Source organism: Canis aureus, chromosome 24 (genome assembly GCF_053574225.1).
Source record: "Canis aureus isolate CA01 chromosome 24, VMU_Caureus_v.1.0, whole genome shotgun sequence".
NCBI lineage: Eukaryota > Metazoa > Chordata > Mammalia > Carnivora > Canidae > Canis > Canis aureus.
In genome coordinates, this window is record NC_135634.1 from 49,989,666 (window position 1) to 50,007,588 (window position 17,923).

At 55.5% G+C, this 17,923-nt stretch overlaps 2 long non-coding RNA genes across 2 annotated transcripts; both read left to right on the forward strand.

Annotated features, from left to right (window-relative positions):
* Positions 1–3,589: 3,589 nt before the first annotated feature.
* Positions 3,590–9,607, forward strand: LOC144296331 (uncharacterized). Its single transcript, XR_013363497.1, has 2 exons — positions 3,590–4,206; positions 5,088–9,607. It is a non-coding gene; the product is annotated as an uncharacterized LOC144296331 (long non-coding RNA).
* A 189-nt stretch (positions 9,608–9,796) lies between these two features.
* On the forward strand, positions 9,797–17,520 carry LOC144296332 (uncharacterized). The gene is made up of 3 exons (XR_013363498.1): positions 9,797–12,120; positions 13,410–13,452; positions 17,089–17,520. It is a non-coding gene; the product is annotated as an uncharacterized LOC144296332 (long non-coding RNA).
* Positions 17,521–17,923: the final 403 nt, after the last annotated feature.

The following is a 17,923-nucleotide window of genomic DNA, read 5'->3' on the forward strand; positions in this document are numbered from 1 at the left end:
CATTAAGGCCTCTTAGCCTGTAAACAGCCAGGAACTCATTGCTTTTGTAGCTGTGGGCTACCTGGTTCGCAGGCCGACAGCCCTGCAATAGACTCTGTCTTAGTTTAGTATGCAGTTTGGATTTTGACAAAGGAAAGACCTAACGTACCAATACTGAAGGTGGCCAAACAAATGGTCACATGTCTTACAGTGGATTCCAACAGATGAAAATTCTGAGGACAAAGGGCAACGTTTCCAGAGGACAGCGTAGCACTAACCCAATGGAAGAAGACTTGCCAACACACATCACTGAAATTTCAGAACTGGAGAGGAGATCGTCTAACTTCTGGAGAGACTATAACAGGACATGTACAAAGTGTCAGGGGTCAGAACAGGTCTGGAGTCGTCAGGTGCCACACTGGGCCACAGAGGAGTGCGGGCCTTCACCTGCATAATTCTGAAGGGAGTATTTTCAGCTAGGCTAAAAGTCAAGCTAAAGACTTGTAGTGTCTTTAAAAATTTATGTTCCATGTACCCTTGGAGGATGTACTCCTCCCCAAGAAAGAGGACAACACGGTGTCCAGCAAGAGGGCAGCCCACACCAGGAGGCCAGGCGGTGGCTTGCGCAGGAGGGCAGCACCAGGCCCACAAGGCACCCGGTCTAGGGACGTGGGGAAGCCCCAGGGAGGCCTCAGTGATTAGAATGCCTCCTGCCTCTGGACGGATTTGTCGAGGGCTGGGATTCCACTATTGACAGGTTCCTAGGAAAGCAGGGAGAAGAAAATGATGGGCAAGAAACAAGGTTGTCACAGTAACACGGGCTGAAACCCTTCCGCCAGGAACTGTCAAGGGGACAGGGTGGGGAGGCGTGTGGGTGACAGCCACGTGGTCCTTACCCTAGGGAGAGGTGGAGAGTTCAGTAGAGCCTGAAAGGAAGCCGGCCTGAAGGCATGACGTCAGGAAGGAACAGAATGAACCCAGAGAGTGGAAGGGGGAACGCAGGGAGAAATCCATTAGGAAACAAAAGCAAGAGGGCAGCAACAAGCCACGGGTTGCTGCTTCCTAAGTTAGTCTCTACCCTTCCGAAGAGGCACACAAATCACTAGGAAGAAGGCCAGTGTTAGAGACCATGATGATCAACAAGTTTGTAATAGGAAATGTGAAAATCAAATTTCTAGGCAATTCTCAGAAAGTGCTCGGCCAGTAACCACACCCACTGCTGGGCACCAAGTGGCCCTGGAGCACCTGCTGCGTAAATGTCGGCGCGTCTCCTTTAAGAGGGAGCGAAGCCCCGCCTCCTGTGGAGCTGTCGTTTCCCGGGGCCCGTTTTGATGACGTCACGCGGTGCCGGGCCAATGGGAGCCCAGGAGGAGGGTGTCTGCGCGCGCGGACCAGCTGGGGGCGGGGCTCCTGGAGCCGAACTCTCGGGCGCGGCGCGGCGTCTCGCGGTCCTGGCCGGGGCGCGGGCGGCGGCGTTCCCGGGGCGGGGGGCGGGGAGCGGGGGCTCGGCCGGGCTCGCAGCCCGCGTCTTCTCGTGAGAGTGTCCCGGGTCGGGTCAGGGCCCCCGGGCACCGCCGTGCGCTGAGAGGCCGTCCGGCTGGGAGGCCTCCCCGGGCTGAGCACCCCCGGTCCGGCTGACACCCTCCCGGGCTGAGCACCCCCTGTCCAGCTGACACCCCCCTCCCGGGCTGAGCACCCCCCCGTCCGGCTGACACCGTCCCCATCCGAGCACCCCCCCCCCGGGCTGAGCACCCCCCGTCCGGCTGACACCCCCCTCCCGGGCTGAGCACCCCCCCGTCCGGCTGACACCGTCCCCATCCGAGCACCCCCCCCCCCCCGGGCTGAGCACCCCCCGTCCGGCTGACACGCCCCTCCCGGGCTGAGCACCCCCCCGTCCGGCTGACACCGTCCCCATCCGAGCACCCCCCCCCCCGGGCTGAGCACCCCCCGTCCGGCTGACACCGTCCCCATCCGAGCACCCCCCCCCCCCCGGGCTGAGCACCCCCCGTCCGGCTGACACCGTCCCCATCCGAGCACCCCCCGCCCCGGGCTGAGCACCCCCCGTCCGGCTGACACCGTCCCCATCCGAGCACCCCCCCCCCCCCCCGGGCTGAGCACCCCCCGTCCGGCTGACACGCCCCTCCCGGGCTGAGCACCCCCCCGTCCGGCTGACACCGTCCCCATCCGAGCACCCCCCCCCCCGGGCTGAGCACCCCCCGTCCGGCTGACACCGTCCCCATCCGAGCACCCCCCCCCCCCCCGGGCTGAGCACCCCCCGTCCGGCTGACACCGTCCCCATCCGAGCACCCCCCGCCCCGGGCTGAGCACCCCCCGTCCGGCTGACACCGTCCCCATCCGAGCACCCCCCCCCCCCCCGGGCTGAGCACCCCCCGTCCGGCTGACACGCCCCTCCCGGGCTGAGCACCCCCCCGTCCGGCTGACACCGTCCCCATCCGAGCACCCCCCCCCCCGGGCTGAGCACCCCCCGTCCGGCTGACACCGTCCCCATCCGAGCACCCCCCCCCCCCCCGGGCTGAGCACCCCCCGTCCGGCTGACACCGTCCCCATCCGAGCACCCCCCGCCCCGGGCTGAGCACCCCCCGTCCGGCTGACACCGTCCCCATCCGAGCACCCCCCCCCCCCCCGGGCTGAGCACCCCCCGTCCGGCTGACACGCCCCTCCCGGGCTGAGCACCCCCCCGTCCGGCTGACACCGTCCCCATCCGAGCACCCCCCCCCCCGGGCTGAGCACCCCCCGTCCGGCTGACACCGTCCCCATCCGAGCACCCCCCCCCCCCCCGGGCTGAGCACCCCCCGTCCGGCTGACACCGTCCCCATCCGAGCACCCCACGCCCCGGGCTGAGCACCCCCCGTCCGGCTGACACCCCCCTCCCGGGCTGAGCACCCCCCCGTCCGGCTGACACCGTCCCCATCCGAGCACCCCCCCCCCCCCCCGGGCTGAGCACCCCCCGTCCGGCTGACACGCCCCTCCCGGGCTGAGCACCCCCCCGTCCGGCTGACACCGTCCCCATCCGAGCACCCCCCCCCCGGGCTGAGCACCCCCCGTCCGGCTGACACCCCCCTCCCGGGCTGAGCACGCCCCCGTCCGGCTGACACCGTCCCCATCCGAGCACCGCCCCCCCCCGGGCTGAGCACCCCCCGTCCGGCTGACACCGTCCCCATCCGAGCACCCCCCCCCCCCCCCGGGCTGAGCACCCCCCGTCCGGCTGACACGCCCCTCCCGGGCTGAGCACCCCCCCGTCCGGCTGACACCGTCCCCATCCGAGCACCCCCCCCCCCGGGCTGAGCACCCCCCGTCCGGCTGACACCGTCCCCATCCGAGCACCCCCCCCCCCCCGGGCTGAGCACCCCCCGTCCGGCTGACACCGTCCCCATCCGAGCACCCCCCGCCCCGGGCTGAGCACCCCCCGTCCGGCTGACACCCCCCTCCCGGGCTGAGCGCGCCCTCCCCGTCCAGCTGACACCCCCTCCCTCACTCCCTGCCCCCCCCGCTGAGTACACCCCCGCCCAGCAGGTCCCTGTGCAGCCCCCCCGCCCCGCCCCCCGCCCCGCCCTGGGAGGTCCTGGGGCCCCAGGTCTGGCCGTGTTCGCCCAGGCAGTTCACACGGGAGAAGGGAGAACGGAGGAGAGGGGCCAGGGTGGGAAGGACGCTTTGGGGGAGGAGCCGGAGCGCGGTCCCTGCCACGGGGGTCGCGGGAGGAGGGGCCGGGGCTCGGGGCTGCTGGACGCGAGTCCTGTGGGAGCCTTGTTGGGTCTAGAAGGGTGTTAGGAGTGCAGCAGGTGTGGGAAGCCCTGCCCGAGCCTCGGATCTGTGCTGCCGAGAGCGCCGAGAGCGCCGAGAGCGCTCCAGGCCCTCCAGGGGTGCGGCGTGGGGACGAGCAGGCGCACCTGCCTCCCAGCCCCGAGCACAGCCACGCGCGGGAAGACCTGGTGGCGCCCGAGGCTTCCGCGCCCGCACCGGCCACCTCGCCCAGACGGGCCTTCCCAGCACAGTCACGGTGAGAAAGCCTCCAGGCCAGGGCCTCACCCGGTCCGGCATCACCCTGGAGAAAGGCCTCGAGTGTGCAGGGAGTGTGCAGGGAGTGTGCAGGGAGCGCGTGCTCCTTGTTCAGCCCCACAGGACACGCACCGGAGACGCTGAGAACAGCCCCTGCGAGGACGTGGTTAGCCGGAGCCAACACGCACCGGGGCATGGTCCGAGTGCCAGGTGTGTGGACGCGCCTAGGAGCTCCGCTGCAGTCCCTGCCCCGCCCAGCGCCCTGCAGTTACCTGTCCGCGCGTGTGGGGCCCTCTCGCCCAACGGCCAGCCCTGAGCCCGCTGGAGGCCTTCGTTCTCTTGACGGGTCACCTGTGGGTGACGCAGCTCTTGGCTAGGAGGACCTCAGCCCGGGGTGTCCAGGGGCTCAGTGGGGCCGGTTGACCTTTTCTCCGAGGTATTGTTGGCCTCCCATGACTCTTGTTGGACTTGTCCAGCTGCCAAGTCTGTCTTCAGAGGAACTGCCTCCCCCCCCCCCCCCCTTATCCTGCTAGGTCTGGAAATAGATGCCTTTTTGTTCAAGCCACCTTTATCTGGTGGTTTCTGCTTACTGTGCGGGGTGGGTTGAGAGCAGAATTGGGGTCAGAGATGAGAGCGGAATTGGGGTCAGAAATGAGCGGAATTGGGGTCAGAAATGAGAGCGGAATTGAGGCGATGGGTGGTGGTGGGAGAGTGATGAGGGGAAGAACTCGCAGTCCGCTTTTGGCTTGGTGGGATTTGCTGTCCAAGACCTTCAGGGAGTAATTGAAGGCTTCGAGCCTGGCCCCCTCCTCCAGCCCCCGCCAGCGCATCTCCGGGCTGTGCAAGTCGGGTCTGTTGTGTCCAGGGGTGTCCCACACTTGCGAGCTTTCTTCCCGGGACCTCCCTAGGAGCCGCGCCCCCGGAAGTCTAGAACCTTGTAGGCAGGTACCATGACCTATAAGACCTGCAGGGGCTCTGGAGGAGCCATGATTCGTGCAGAAACCCTGGTGTAGTAGTAGGGGGTGAGGGAGACTGTGGCAAAGTTAGGGGGGATGTGCCCCTTGTATTCACAAATGTCCTTGTAACTGTAGCTTTGCGAGATGACGGTGCGCAGAAATTCTCCGGATCTTCAGACCTGTATCTTCCCACTAGCTATGCTCACAGTCGGTAAACACAGGTGTCCTCCACTTTTTGAAAGTTTGCATCACACCTCTTTGCTGTTACTAGAGACCTGCATTAGTACCCATTATTGCTAACAGAGAAATCTGAAGCGGATTTTCACTTTTATGTAAAGGGTGAACAGTGAAAATACAGTGTTCAGCGTTCATTTTGCAGTGAGCCGTTACGGAGGGGTGCGTACCCTCAGCAGAGAGTGGCCCTGCGCGCTCCTTCCCCAAGAACCGTACTCGGCATCTCAGCGTCAAGCCACCAGAGCTCTGAACCGTGTCTGTGGACGTCTGTGTTTTGTCTCAATTTATTTCGTGCATCTGTTAGCAAGATGTGTCCTAAGGTAATCAGAAAAGCCTAAGAAAGGTGATTTTTTGGGTCTGGGAACCCTCAAAAGTTTTCCATATAAATTACTGGTAATTGCTTCTTCGCTTTATGCCATTTCGGTTTACCAAAGGTTCCATGGGAGCACTCTACTTTTGTGCGTGCGTGTTTAAAGGTTTTATTTATTTATGCAAGAGAGCACAACAGGGGGGGGAGGGGCAGAGGGAAAGGGAGACGCAGACTCCCTGCTGAGCAGCGGGCCGGATGGGGGACTCCATCCCAGGATCCCAGGACTCCTGGATCAAGACCCGAGCCGAAGATAGACACTTAACCCCCTGAGCCACCCTGCTGCCCTGGGAATGCACTACTTTTGGAAAGCAGGGGAAACCTGTACTGGTTCTGTAGTGGTTGGGCCCTTCTCTAGGGCAGAGAAGTCCACTGAGTTGCCCACCTGCCGGAGTGCCAAGGAAATCTGCTGGGCAGCTGCTTGCAGGGAGGGGTGAGGTTGAACTTGCTGGGAAGCTAGCTGGAGTGGGCTGGACTCCCTGCGACCGAGGCGGAGCTGCCTGCTGGGTGCTGCTGCAACTTGCTGGAGGTGGGAGCTCCCCTGCTGTCCCACATCCCAGCCAAAGGCCAGGGGGGTAAGAAGCAAGTACTTTCCTCCACCCAGTGCCCCCTCTCGTGCCCTCTACTGACAAGCCTAGCTCGCCAGCTGGCAAGGAAGAAAGGTTCCAGCATCACAGCCGAGCAACGGAGAATGCGTTCGGGAGGGCTTAAAGGAGGGTTCAGCGAGTGCTGCAGCGTTCTTCTGCCTGGGACCCAGGCGCCCCTCCGGTCAAGGGGTCTGGGACTGTAATTGAGCTACCTTCTAGGGACTGGCTGAGAGGCAGGCACCACCGCGGTTGTGACCCAAGGCCGGTTTGGGGCTACAAGATCTAAAGTTTTTCCACCCAGTTTCATCATCAGTATTCGCGTATTTCTAGGGGCACCGTGTTCCATTGACCACTGTCGCAGGCCCCTGTGGACCATGGTATTTTTTTTAAAGATTTTATTTGTTTATTCATGATAGACAGAGAGGCAGAGACACAGGCAGAGGAAGAAGCAGGCTCCACGCAGGGAGCCCGACGTGGGACTTGATCCCGGGTCTCCAGGATCACGCCCTGGGCCAAAGGCAGGCGCTAAACCGCTGCGCCACCCAGGGATCCCCTGGGCCATGGTATTTTGATTACCGGTACCTACGTGCTGTCCTTCGTGTCCCTGCCTGTGGTGGTTGGGTCCTGCCACCTGGTCGGGTCCTCTGCTCCTCCAGATCCATCATCCCCAGTGAGGGCAGCCCACCTGCCCATCTCATCCCCACCACTACAGCTACCTGCCATGGGGAGTAACCAGAGTCTTCCAAGGATGAGCGTGCTCCTCTCACTAATGTATTTCTTCGTGCCTTAGTGAAAATGTGCAGTTAGGAGATAAAGGTGCAGGTCGCACATGATAAATCGAGCCCGACGTTCCTCTTACCTTGTTAAATGGAGGCCATTTTTGAGTTTAGGTTTCCATCAAGCAATCCCATATGCTGTTAGAGCCACCTCCCGCTGCCCAAGTGGGTACCTGAAACCTGGATTCTCTAGTAACTTTATCATCATCAGTAAATTTGGTCTGACCTGGTGTTATATTCCATCCACTTTGCTCTAACACCCTTAGAATCCACATATGTTCTCCATATTTCTACAGATAGGTATTAGCAAAGCCCTCCTGGTTTCCTAGGTGTGCAAGCTGTTCTGTCGAGGGCACAGTGTATACCCGTCCCTCTGACGCACCCTGCAGTGTGACCCTAGGTATGGGTCTGGTGGCAACAGAGGGTGTTGTGAACGAGTGTTCCCCTATCAAGGCACCCACCTACCCTTGGCACGGTCATCCCAGGACTTTCAAGCAAAGGAAGACTAATCTTGTAAGGCACCACGGGCCAACCTCATGGGCACAGAGTGACTCAAGGTTTAAGATGATCAGTTATATCTGAGTCCGACCACATGTCTCCACCCTGAGTTTCACGATCCTTTCCGGTCAGTGCCCTGGCTTTCCTTTGAGAAAGGTGAGGCTGTGAATCCAACTGTTGTTCTCAACAAATGCAGTTAATGTTTCCGTGTGGCTTTTAGCAATAGCCCAGTGACTACGACAAGCAGGCTTCCGTGAGAGCGGTCCCTGAAGATCTCCGGTTCTCGCCATGACTACTCATTTTCTGTAAGCACTCTGGTGCACTGGAGAGGCTCCGTCCCACATCGGGGTTTCTGTGGCATCATTAGCACCATAAGAAGACGAGCTCAGCAGCTGCCGGGGCTCCAAGGCACTTGCTTCGGTCAGGATCACAATCAGCCCGAGGTGATAGCTCCATTAATTCTTAGGCCAGTGCACGGCATGGATTACTGGCTTCCCATTTCCCACTGGTAACGGGCTCATCAGGAGGCTGTTGAGTACGACAGGTGTCAGGTGAGGAGTACGAGTCACTTCCCAAATCCCACCTGTGCAAGCCTATCCCTTGTGATTACTCCTGGTACCGTGTGGTACCAGTCAGGGGCCAGGCCGGCAGAGAGGAACCATCCAGAATCCGAACAAAGCAGGTTGGATATAAAGAATATTAGCTATTTCCAGGGATTTAACTACTATGTGGAGATGAAAGAAGATTCTAAGGAATGCTCCGAGGGACAGTACCAAGGAAGGAACAAATCTGGGAGGAAGCAATCCCTCCCTAAGGGTGTGGAGATTGAGACCTTGTTGGAGATGGTGCCGTTTCAGCTCAGCAGATGGCAGAGGAATTTGATGGGCTGATCCGGACTGGAGGCAGGCCATGTTTGTTGGGGCAAGAACTATGAGCCAGCAGAAGGGAGAACCCTGCCACTGCCCACCCCCAGGTCCCAACCCCCCCACAGTGTGGGGTGTCCGCACAATTCTCCTGGAATGGAGGTGCCGTCAGACTTGCTGAGAAGCCTGCTGGGGCACGGCTGCCCTTGCTGGGGAGCTGGTGGGGAGCTGCTGGGGAGCCCTCCCCCCCACCAGGAAGCCCCCGTGTCACTGGGTGTGCAGCAGCCCACCGAGGGCCTGGGGAACAGGGAAGAGGGAAAGCAGGCGGGAACCAGGGAGGCAAACCTGCTGCTCCCCGACCCTCCTCCTCCCCCTCCCGACAGAGCCAGGGCCGCATCCCCTGGCCGGGCCGTGGAAAGCACGGGTACTGCTGAGCGGCAAGTTAGGGTACCTTGATGGACAAAGGCCAACCTATGTGGACGGAGAAAAGAAACAATGGCCCATCGCACTTAGGCATAGATGGGAAATCCTGAAGAAAACCCAGAAACTTGCTTTAGCGATACATAAAATACGGCACGTTTAGACCGTGGGGCTCATCGCAGCAGCAGGGGGCTGCACACCAGGCCGTGCTCCCCTTTCATGGGATGGGGCTGTTACAGGGACCCACGGCCAAGCCCAAGCCTGCCCTTTCCTGGGGGAGCGCCATCCCCGGCTGCCGTTCCTCGAGGTTCCGGACCCCTTGGGCTTGCTCCCTGGATGTGGGTGACCACAGGCTCTGCCGTGGGGCCAGCGGAGTACAAGGCGGCAGAGCTGGCGCGTGAAGAAGAGCTTCTTGCCGCTCAGAAACCTCCATCTCGGGGCGCCTGGCTGGCTCAGTGGGCTAAGCATCTGCCTTCCGCTCAGCTCATGACCCCGGGGTCCTGGGATCGAGCCCCCTGTTCTTGTGGTCCTCTCACTTGCTCATTCTCAGATAGATAAATAAATAACATCTTAAGAAAAAAAAAGAAAAGAAAAACCTCTGTCTCGGGCTGTTAGGTGGCAAACTTCTAACTTTTTTGAGCTAGTACACATTCCGAGGGGAGTGTGTGTTTTGGCTTTTCCTTAATAATGTTTATGTTATAGAGCAAATTATATATTTTACTGTATTTCCAGATTAAGGGATAAAAGTTATATGATCATCTTAGTGGATGCAGAAAAAGATGTTTTTTTTAAAAAAAACCCTTGATAACTGGGAATGGAAGCAGGTATCTTTGTTCTGACACAGGTTACTTGTAAAAAAAAAAACCTACAGCAAGCATGCTAACGGTGAGACATTTAAAGCTTTGGTTTTGAGTTGGGGGCACTTGGCAATTAACAAAAATAAATAGGTGGTGTAAGAATCAGAACGGTGAAAACAAAACTTGTTATTTGACTATATATATAGGTTATGTATAATCTATATATATAAAATCCTAAAGTATATACAGATAGATTATTAGAATAAGCAAGAAAGTCTACAAAGTGGCTGATAAAAATCAGTGTGGGACACCTGGTGGCTTAGTCAGTTGTGTTTGACTCTTGATTTTGGTTCAGGTCATGATCTCAGGGTCGTGAGATCGAGCCCTACATTGGGCTCCATGCTAAGTGTGGAGCCTGCTTGAGATTGTCTCTCTCCCTCTACCCTTTCTACCCCGCCCCCCCCAAAATCAAGTCTTCTCATCCTCTGCATCAAAACCAGGAAATTAGAAATTAAAGATTTAAAAAGGTGTAGCTTACAGTGGCATGAAAAGCAAGTACCCAGGACTGTGCACGGCAGAAGGCGGGCAAGATATCTTTGAGAAACATCAAGATTCAAAGAGACTATATAAAAATGTCAAATTTCTCTACCTCGAGACTTAATGAAATTCCAATTAAAATGTTTACTGGTTTCCTTTTTGAATTTGGAAGGCAATCCTAGTAATTAGAAGTAATGTAAAGGGATGAAGCTAGCCAACTGGCTCTGGAGAAACAGATGCTGGGAGTCTTGCTCCACCTGACTTGAGGACTTAGCTTATGGCCGTGGTACAGGTGGAGAGTGGTGTTATGTACAGGGACAGACGCGTGGACCAGTAAGACCAGTAGGCCAGCACACAGAGCCGAGAAATAGATCTGTGGGTCTGTTTGTGCCTGACTCATGATGCAACGGGCTTCAGTGAAAGGGTTCAGTGCGTGGCCGTGGATGTGGGGACGGACACCGGCTCTGACCCTCCTGGTTCCAGAGGAGGACTTGGGTGGCCAGTGGGGTCCCGTTCAGGCTGACTCTCAGCACGGATGCTGAGGCTCGGGGAGGTGAGGTGGGGCGGCCGGCCGCAGTCACTCCACCCACAGGGTGGGCCCGGGGCCCCCAGCCAGAGCTGCACCCCACGCCCCTGCTCCAGCTTCACAGTGACTGTCAGGCCCCAGATGAGGCTGTTTTCTGGGGGAGTAGGTTAGAGTGGGGGCTGGTACTTCCTAGGGAAACCGGTGTCCTTCGACTGGAAGGAGCTTCCTGTTTCCTTTGCGGAGATCCCAGGCCTGGCTGATGGGAGGTGCTTCCTAAAGCTGCTGAGGGAAGGAATGAATGAATGGATGAACGAATGAAAGGTGTGGTCTGACGAAAACGAGCTCATTGTATGGCCTGAATTGGCCTGCAGAGGATGCCTTGCTGAGGACCAGAGGCTCCCCCAGGCTCCTCTCCCCAGGTGTGAGTCGGCGTGTCTGGGGCCCGGGAAGGGGCTTGGAGGACGTGTGGCTATGAGACCCCGCAGGGGCTCGCCTGCTGCTGCAGAAGGCCACGAGCCCCCTGTGCCGCGGGGGTTCCAGGGCCTGGCGCAGCGGGAGTTCTGAGACTGGCAAGCCCTACCTGACACAGGTGTGTGTGCTACAACTACATTACGGCTCAGGAGCGGCGGGGTTGGGCGACTCGGGGACAGACCTTGAGCACTGCCAGGCCCAGCTCAGTCCTGCCCCCCGGCTCACGGCCGTCGGGAGACAAGGCGACCACCGCCTTATGCCCGGCACGTGCGGGGGCTCAGAGGGCATCAGGCAGGGAAGCGGCTGCCCTGCAGGCCTCGGGGCAGGTGGGCGGGCTCTGGGTCCCTTACATCACCCTCTGCAGCCCCTCGCCCTCCCCGGCCTCCCCGAGTCCACCTCTGGGTGCTCTTGCAGGGCGGGCACAGCGTCGTAGCTCCTGTCCTGCCTCCTGTCTGCTCTGCGGCCTGCCACCCTCTGCGCCCAGCGAGGAGGAGCTCCCCCGAGGGCAGCTCCACCCCCTCCTGCCCTGTAGACACCTCCAGCTCCTCAGTGGCCCACCAGCCCTCCCACCACTTCTGGGGGAGCCACTTCCCCTCCCCTCCATGCCCTGCTCCTCCCCACAAGCTGTGCTGGGAATCCCCTCGGAGCTACTCCCACCCCCTTCTGCCCGGAAGCCTTCCCTTCCCTCCCTGCTAAGCGTCGTCCACGGTGCTCCCCGAGGCCTGTGCTCTCCCCACCCCAAGCATTTGTTGTAGGGCTGTGAGGGCAGGGTTGTGGTCCTCACACCGTGGGGGGTTGGACCCCACGGTGAATGCTTGTAGATGGAGCTGCTTGGGGGGATGTGCTCAGGGGGACCGCCTTATAGACAACCCCCCCGCCCCCGCAGTGTTTGCCTGACAGTAACTTAAAGACTTTCATTTCTTCTCGAAGGTCCCTAGGACCAGATAATCCTTACCCTGATTAATTAAAGCTTTAAAGAAACCAGGACTTCCTGATGTATGGAAATGGGACATTTCTGAACAAGAACCTTTCTTATCGTCCAAGACTGATGGTGCTGAGATGACAGTCCCTTGCTTCTTGCTGTGAGAGAGGGTAAGGTTCTAGAAGGGTTTCTACTCAGGAGAGCACCTATTCCGTAGACTCCGATGGTTGAAATCCTGTAGGGTTGCCAGACTGAGTACAGGAAGCCCAGTTAAATTTGAATTTCAGGTAAACCCCAAATAATTTTTTTAGTATCACTATTTCGCATATAATATTAACATTTAACTGGACAGCCTGGATTTTTATCTGCTAAATTGGGCAATTCTATTTGGAATAAGCTTGGGAATAAAAATAAAGATTTTATGAATATGTAATTCTGCCAGTGGGAAATCTGTCTTATGCATAAGGATGGTGAATATTTTGAAGAGCAAACAAAGTAATCAGACCTTGTTTTGTATTTGTGAAATCTGAATGAAACTCTTCCAAATTAGCTTTAAAATACATCTGAAAAGCATCAGTGACTTCCTAGGTGCCTACCATCTATGCATCTGGTGATGCTGTTATAAATGTCTGAAAAATATGAATGTTTAGCAAAACATTTCCATAAAGCCCAGTTTATTGTATTTACCCGTGTGTGTGTGTGTGTGTGTGTGTATTTTTTCTTTTTTTTACTTTTTCTGTCATTATGTTTTCCTTCCTGATGTTCTAAGAGCCTTTGTTTCTCATTTCCTTTCTACTTCAAGAGCTTCCTTTAGCCATTCTTCACACCTGGTCTGCTGGTGACAGACTCTCTGAGTTGTCCTTCATGTGAGGATGTCTGGGTAGCCCCCCCCCCCCATTAAGTTTTGAAGATATTGAAAGATTTGAAGATGGTTCTTTTCTTTCAGTGCTTGCCATATATGGAGCCACTTCATTCTTATCTCCATGGTTTTTTGGTGACAAATCATGTCATTTCAATTGTTTTTCATCTATAGGTAAGATGTTTCTGGGGGCGCCTGGCTGGCTCACTTGCTAGGGTGTGCAACTCTTGATCTTGGTGTCATGAGTTTGCACCCATGTTGAGTGTAGAGATTGCTTAAATAAATAAACTAAAAAAACAAGGTGTTTCTGTCTTGCTGCTTTCAAGGTGTTTTCTTTGTCCTTAGCTTTGAGAAGTCTCATGATGTGTCTTGATGCAGATTTTTGGGTTCATCCTTTGTGGTGTTTGCTTAGCTCCTTGAATCTGTAGGCGTGTGTGTGTGTGTGTGTGTGTGTGTCCCTCCCTCTTCCCAGGACTTGGATGACATGAATGTTGCATCTTTCATTATCATCCCACATGTCCCTGAGACTGTTAATTTTTGTTGCTAGTCTATTTTTCCTCTGATGTTCAGGTTGGAGATTTCTACTGTTCTCTCTTCCAGTTCACCAGTTCTCCCCTTTCCTGTTCTGCTGTGGAGCCACCCGGTGAGTTTTTAAAATGCTTTGGTTATGGTATTTTTCAGTTATTAAATATCTATTACTTTGTTCATATCTTCTGTTTCTTTGTTGAGGCTTCTGTTTTTTTTTTTCATTTATTTCAAGTGAGTTCATAGTTCCTTACTGAAGCATAAAGTATGATGGCTGCTTCAAAACCCTTGTCTGATAATTCCAGCACATATGTCATCTTGCTTGACTGTTTTTTTCTCCTATAAGTTGAGGTTTTTCTGTTTCTTGGTATGATAAGTGATTTTTGGTTGTATCTTGAACATTTTGGGTATTTGGGATTTCATTTAAATCTGTCTTCGCAGGCAACTTCTGAGGTTCCCTCGTCACTGAGGGAATGGGGTGTGGCCTTGTTACTGTCAGGTGGATGGAAGTCTAGGTCCCCTTCTTGGCCTCTGGTGACACTCTAGAGGATGGAGAGGATACCTTCTCAGAAGCCTTAGGGGTATGGGGTGGCAGGGTGGTCACCTCATTAACACTGGGGTAAAGTCCTGACTCCCTACCAGGCTTCCTCTGACACCACCATGGTGTGTGTGTGTGTGTGTGTGTGTGCACGTGTGCTGATCTCCTTTGGACTAAGTTTATATCTTAGCATATCAGCCATCTCAGGGGAGGCCCTAAACCCAGGCCTACCTTGTCATTGATACTTAGAAGGACCTTAGATTTCAAGCATTATCTTAATCTTTATAGAAAACAGGATGAAAACTAAAAGCAATAGGTTCACAGAGCCAGGATGGGCAAGCAGAAGGCCCCTGGGGGCTGTTTGAGTCCTATAGGGTCTTCCTGCTGAAGGAGACAAGTGTACCTGCTCTAATGTGAGTCTTCCTGTGGACAGAGGACTACTAGGAGGGTTTGGAGGCTCTGGGTCCAATGTCACCTGGGTCTCTAGCCTTGGGCAAGATATCTATGCCTGGGTCCCATTTCCTTATTAAATCAAGAGGAGGAACTGACAGTCTCTGGTGAGTAACTAAGCATCTTTGGCATTCCCCATCCTTGTCTGTAGTGGCAAAAACAAAATTAAGGAAGCCTCAGAAAAGTGCAGAAATTGGATTTACCTGGTGATTAAGCACAGGGAATTTATGTGGGAGTTTGAATCCAGTGTAATGAACAGGGGAACAGAATGACACCTTGGCCATCAGCACATCATAATGTCATCATCAATGCCTGGTCTTGACTCTAGAAATAATAAACATTTCCCCCCTCATCCCCAAACCCTTAAAATCTAAATCAACTTTATAAGTCATCCAGTTCTGACACTGGCCTTTCGTGGGTGATTTTGGGACAGGGACCCTGGGGAGGGCTCACAGCTCATTCTCTGGGCTGGGTCCTGACCTTGTCCTGGACAGGCCCAGGGAAGGGACTGTGTTCCTGAGGCATTTCCACACCCAGGGCTGGTGCCAGGTGTTCCAGGCCACTCAGGGACCCTGCACTGTCTTCTAATATCATACAAGTCCAGGACAGAATGTGCTGGTAACTAATAGAACAACAAGGTGCAAATTGGTATTTGGACAGAGAAGGATTTTCAGGTGCTCTGGGGAGAGGAGTCTTCGAGTCCTTTCACCTAATTAAGAAAGTTTGAAAAAGTTAAAAAAAAAAAAGGCCATCAGTGGGCAGCATGAACTGGCTGTCTAATGAAAGAGTCAGTGATGAGAAAGGCCCTGGTCACTTCCCTGTCCTGGGTGTGACACGTCTGGACGCATCGTCTCCATTGGAGCAAGAATTGGCTCAGCACCCCCGAGCTTCCAGTGCGCCTGTGCTGTCAGCCTGGCGGAACGGGTCCAGTTGGGGCACGCGTGCTCACAATCCTGCATTCAGTTCAGCAGATGCTTGGGCCCCGTGCAGCGCTAGGGAAGGGACAGCTGCCAGAGCCCCAGGGACTTGGGGCCCTCAGGGCTTTCAGGGTGGAGGCGCTCTGAGCAGCACGATGCAAACTTAGTTCTAGCGAGAAAGGGCAGTTTGTCAGCAATCCCCCTTGTGGGAGTGGATCGGAGCCTCCCCGGGGGGGGGGGGGGGGTCCTATCCGCCCTGCAGGGGAGGGGCTGAGCGGATTGCCCCCCATGTGCAAGAGCCTCGGAGAATGGCAACTTTAGCCGCACCGCCCACTCCATTCAGTACAGACCTCAGCCGGGGCTCCAGCGAGTGAAAGGTGGCCCTCATCCTGAGTTTTATTGTTCATGTGTTGGTCCTTTATTGTGTAACTTGGCCTGATGTAGGGCTGAGAAAATGCATTGTCTTATTTCACCCTTGACATTTTTATTGCAGGGAATTTTCAAATATGTGGGAAAGACTGTTCAGGCTGCTTCCTTGGGAACTATTTAAAGAGAGACAGGTTAGCTACTGAATGCAGGGAGAGAGGAAAAAAACGAGGGAGAAGAGAGAAAGAAAGTGCGGGAGGAGAGGGGTTTGCAAGTACGGAACCCCTGGTCACAGCATTTTACTTCTCTGCTTGTTCTGAGTATCATAATTTTCTAAGCGAGATGTACTTTCCCGATAGTTTTTCCCCCCTCCTTTCCGTTAATCAGATGCGAACTGAGCCTCCCATTCCTTCAGTGTCCCCAGCTCTGTGACCTTGGCCATGTCTCTTCACTCTGCTGGGCCCGTGTCTCTTCATGTTTAAGGGGAGACCGAGAACATCCTGCACTGCTTAGGGTTATTTCAAGGGTCAGATGAACCCAAGCAGGGGATGCTGAGGAAGGAAGTACTGTTTAATGGGGCACGTATTAAAGTGGGAGGTGGGTGGGGAGGACTCCCAAGGGGAAGCCACACCTAGCCAAAATCGGAGAGTTTGCTAGGAGAAGGGGCAGGTTTGAGGGTGGGGGAAGAGGGGGGGATCTTGTGCAGAGCCCCATGGTGGAGGGTGCCCACTACCCCAGGGGCTGAGAGGAGGCAGGAGGGAGAGAGGAGCAAGGGAACTGTGGAGACCAGCAGGTGGAGACTATGGAGTGTCCACTGGGCCAGGTGAGCACCCTGATCCTCATCCCATGAGCCTCTGGAAGTCACCTAATGGTTTTAGGGAAAGTCACAACGGGACTTGAATTTTGACAAGAGTTGTACTGGCCACAAGAGCCAGCCTTGACGTCTAGGCGGAGGGGAGGCAACGACTTGGCTATTTCCTGAGGCCCGTGTGGATTCTGCAGCTTGGATTGTGGCGGTGGTTGGCACGGCGGGAGGGGACTGGAGAAGAGTGGGCTGATGTTAGATAATTAGATAATTGCTTAGGGAGTCAGGTCTTCTGGTCTTGGTGACTGATCACCCGATGTGGTAAGGAGGAGGGAGGTATGGAGGAATGTGCCTCGATTTCTACCTCATGCAACTGGATGGAATATTTTCATTCACTGGTGTGGAAGCTACTGGATCAGGTTTGGACTTGGAAATGTTCGGTTTGAGGTATCTTTGAGACACCTTAGTGAAAAATGTGGAACAGGCATCGTTGGATGTATAATTTTGAGTTCAGGGTTGAGATCTGGCCCCATTTTTTTACCTTTGCCTGTGTCTACACTGACCACCATGTGACTTTTCATTGAGAGTGAGAGTAAACGTCCCAGACCCTTGACTGGAGGCTCCATTCTCTTCCACAAAACTTCACCCAACTCTTCTCAACCCCTCATTTCCTCCCAGCTGTGTCCACCAGATCCTTTCCTTCCTGTGCATGGTTCAGACTCCTCCAAGTGTGCTGCCCTCACAAGGAGGCTCTTCAAAGGTCTGTAAGTACGATCGTCAAGTGTTGTCCCTCTCCATCTTCAGATCTAAGCTATCGGCTCCCTACACCTAATGCACAGCGGGGGGACAGGCACCGCATAGCCACTTCGATATTCTGCTCTAATGAGGGGGACCTGGGAGGCCCAAAGGAGTCACTGATCCAGAGCAATTCTGTCATCGTACCGGGCAAATGGTGGAGGCTCCTTGATTAGGTCTCAGGGCCCAGAGATGATTCTTCAGAGTGCTTGGCTCTGTCCTTTGGCTTCTTGGCTCTATCCTCTGAGTCTTCCTTCCTTTTTCTGTGAAAGATGGTGCATTTTTGCATTGGGGCAGTTTTCAGAGCCTTATTTCTGTCAGTGGAATTTGGGGATCAAATCAGTTCCTTTTTTTTTTTTTTAAAGATTTTATTTATTTATTTATGAGAGAGAGAGAGAGAGAGAGAGAGAGAGAGAGAGAGAGAGAAGCAGGCTCCGTACAGGGAGCCCAGTACAGGACTTGATCCCAGGTCTCCAGGATCAGGCCCTGGGGCTGAAGGGGGCACTAAACCTCTGAGCCACCCGGGCTGCCCCAAATTGGTTCCTTTAATTTGGTTCTGCTTCTACCCCTTTCAGTCTAAGCTGGCACTGTCTTTGCTGATGTGATTCCAACTACAGTGTTGCGGCTCACATGTCAATCTCACTGGGGGTTCCCTTCATTAGGCACCTACATTCACAAGTCTCTTCTAGATAAGCCTTTTCACTTTGTTTCTTCCTTC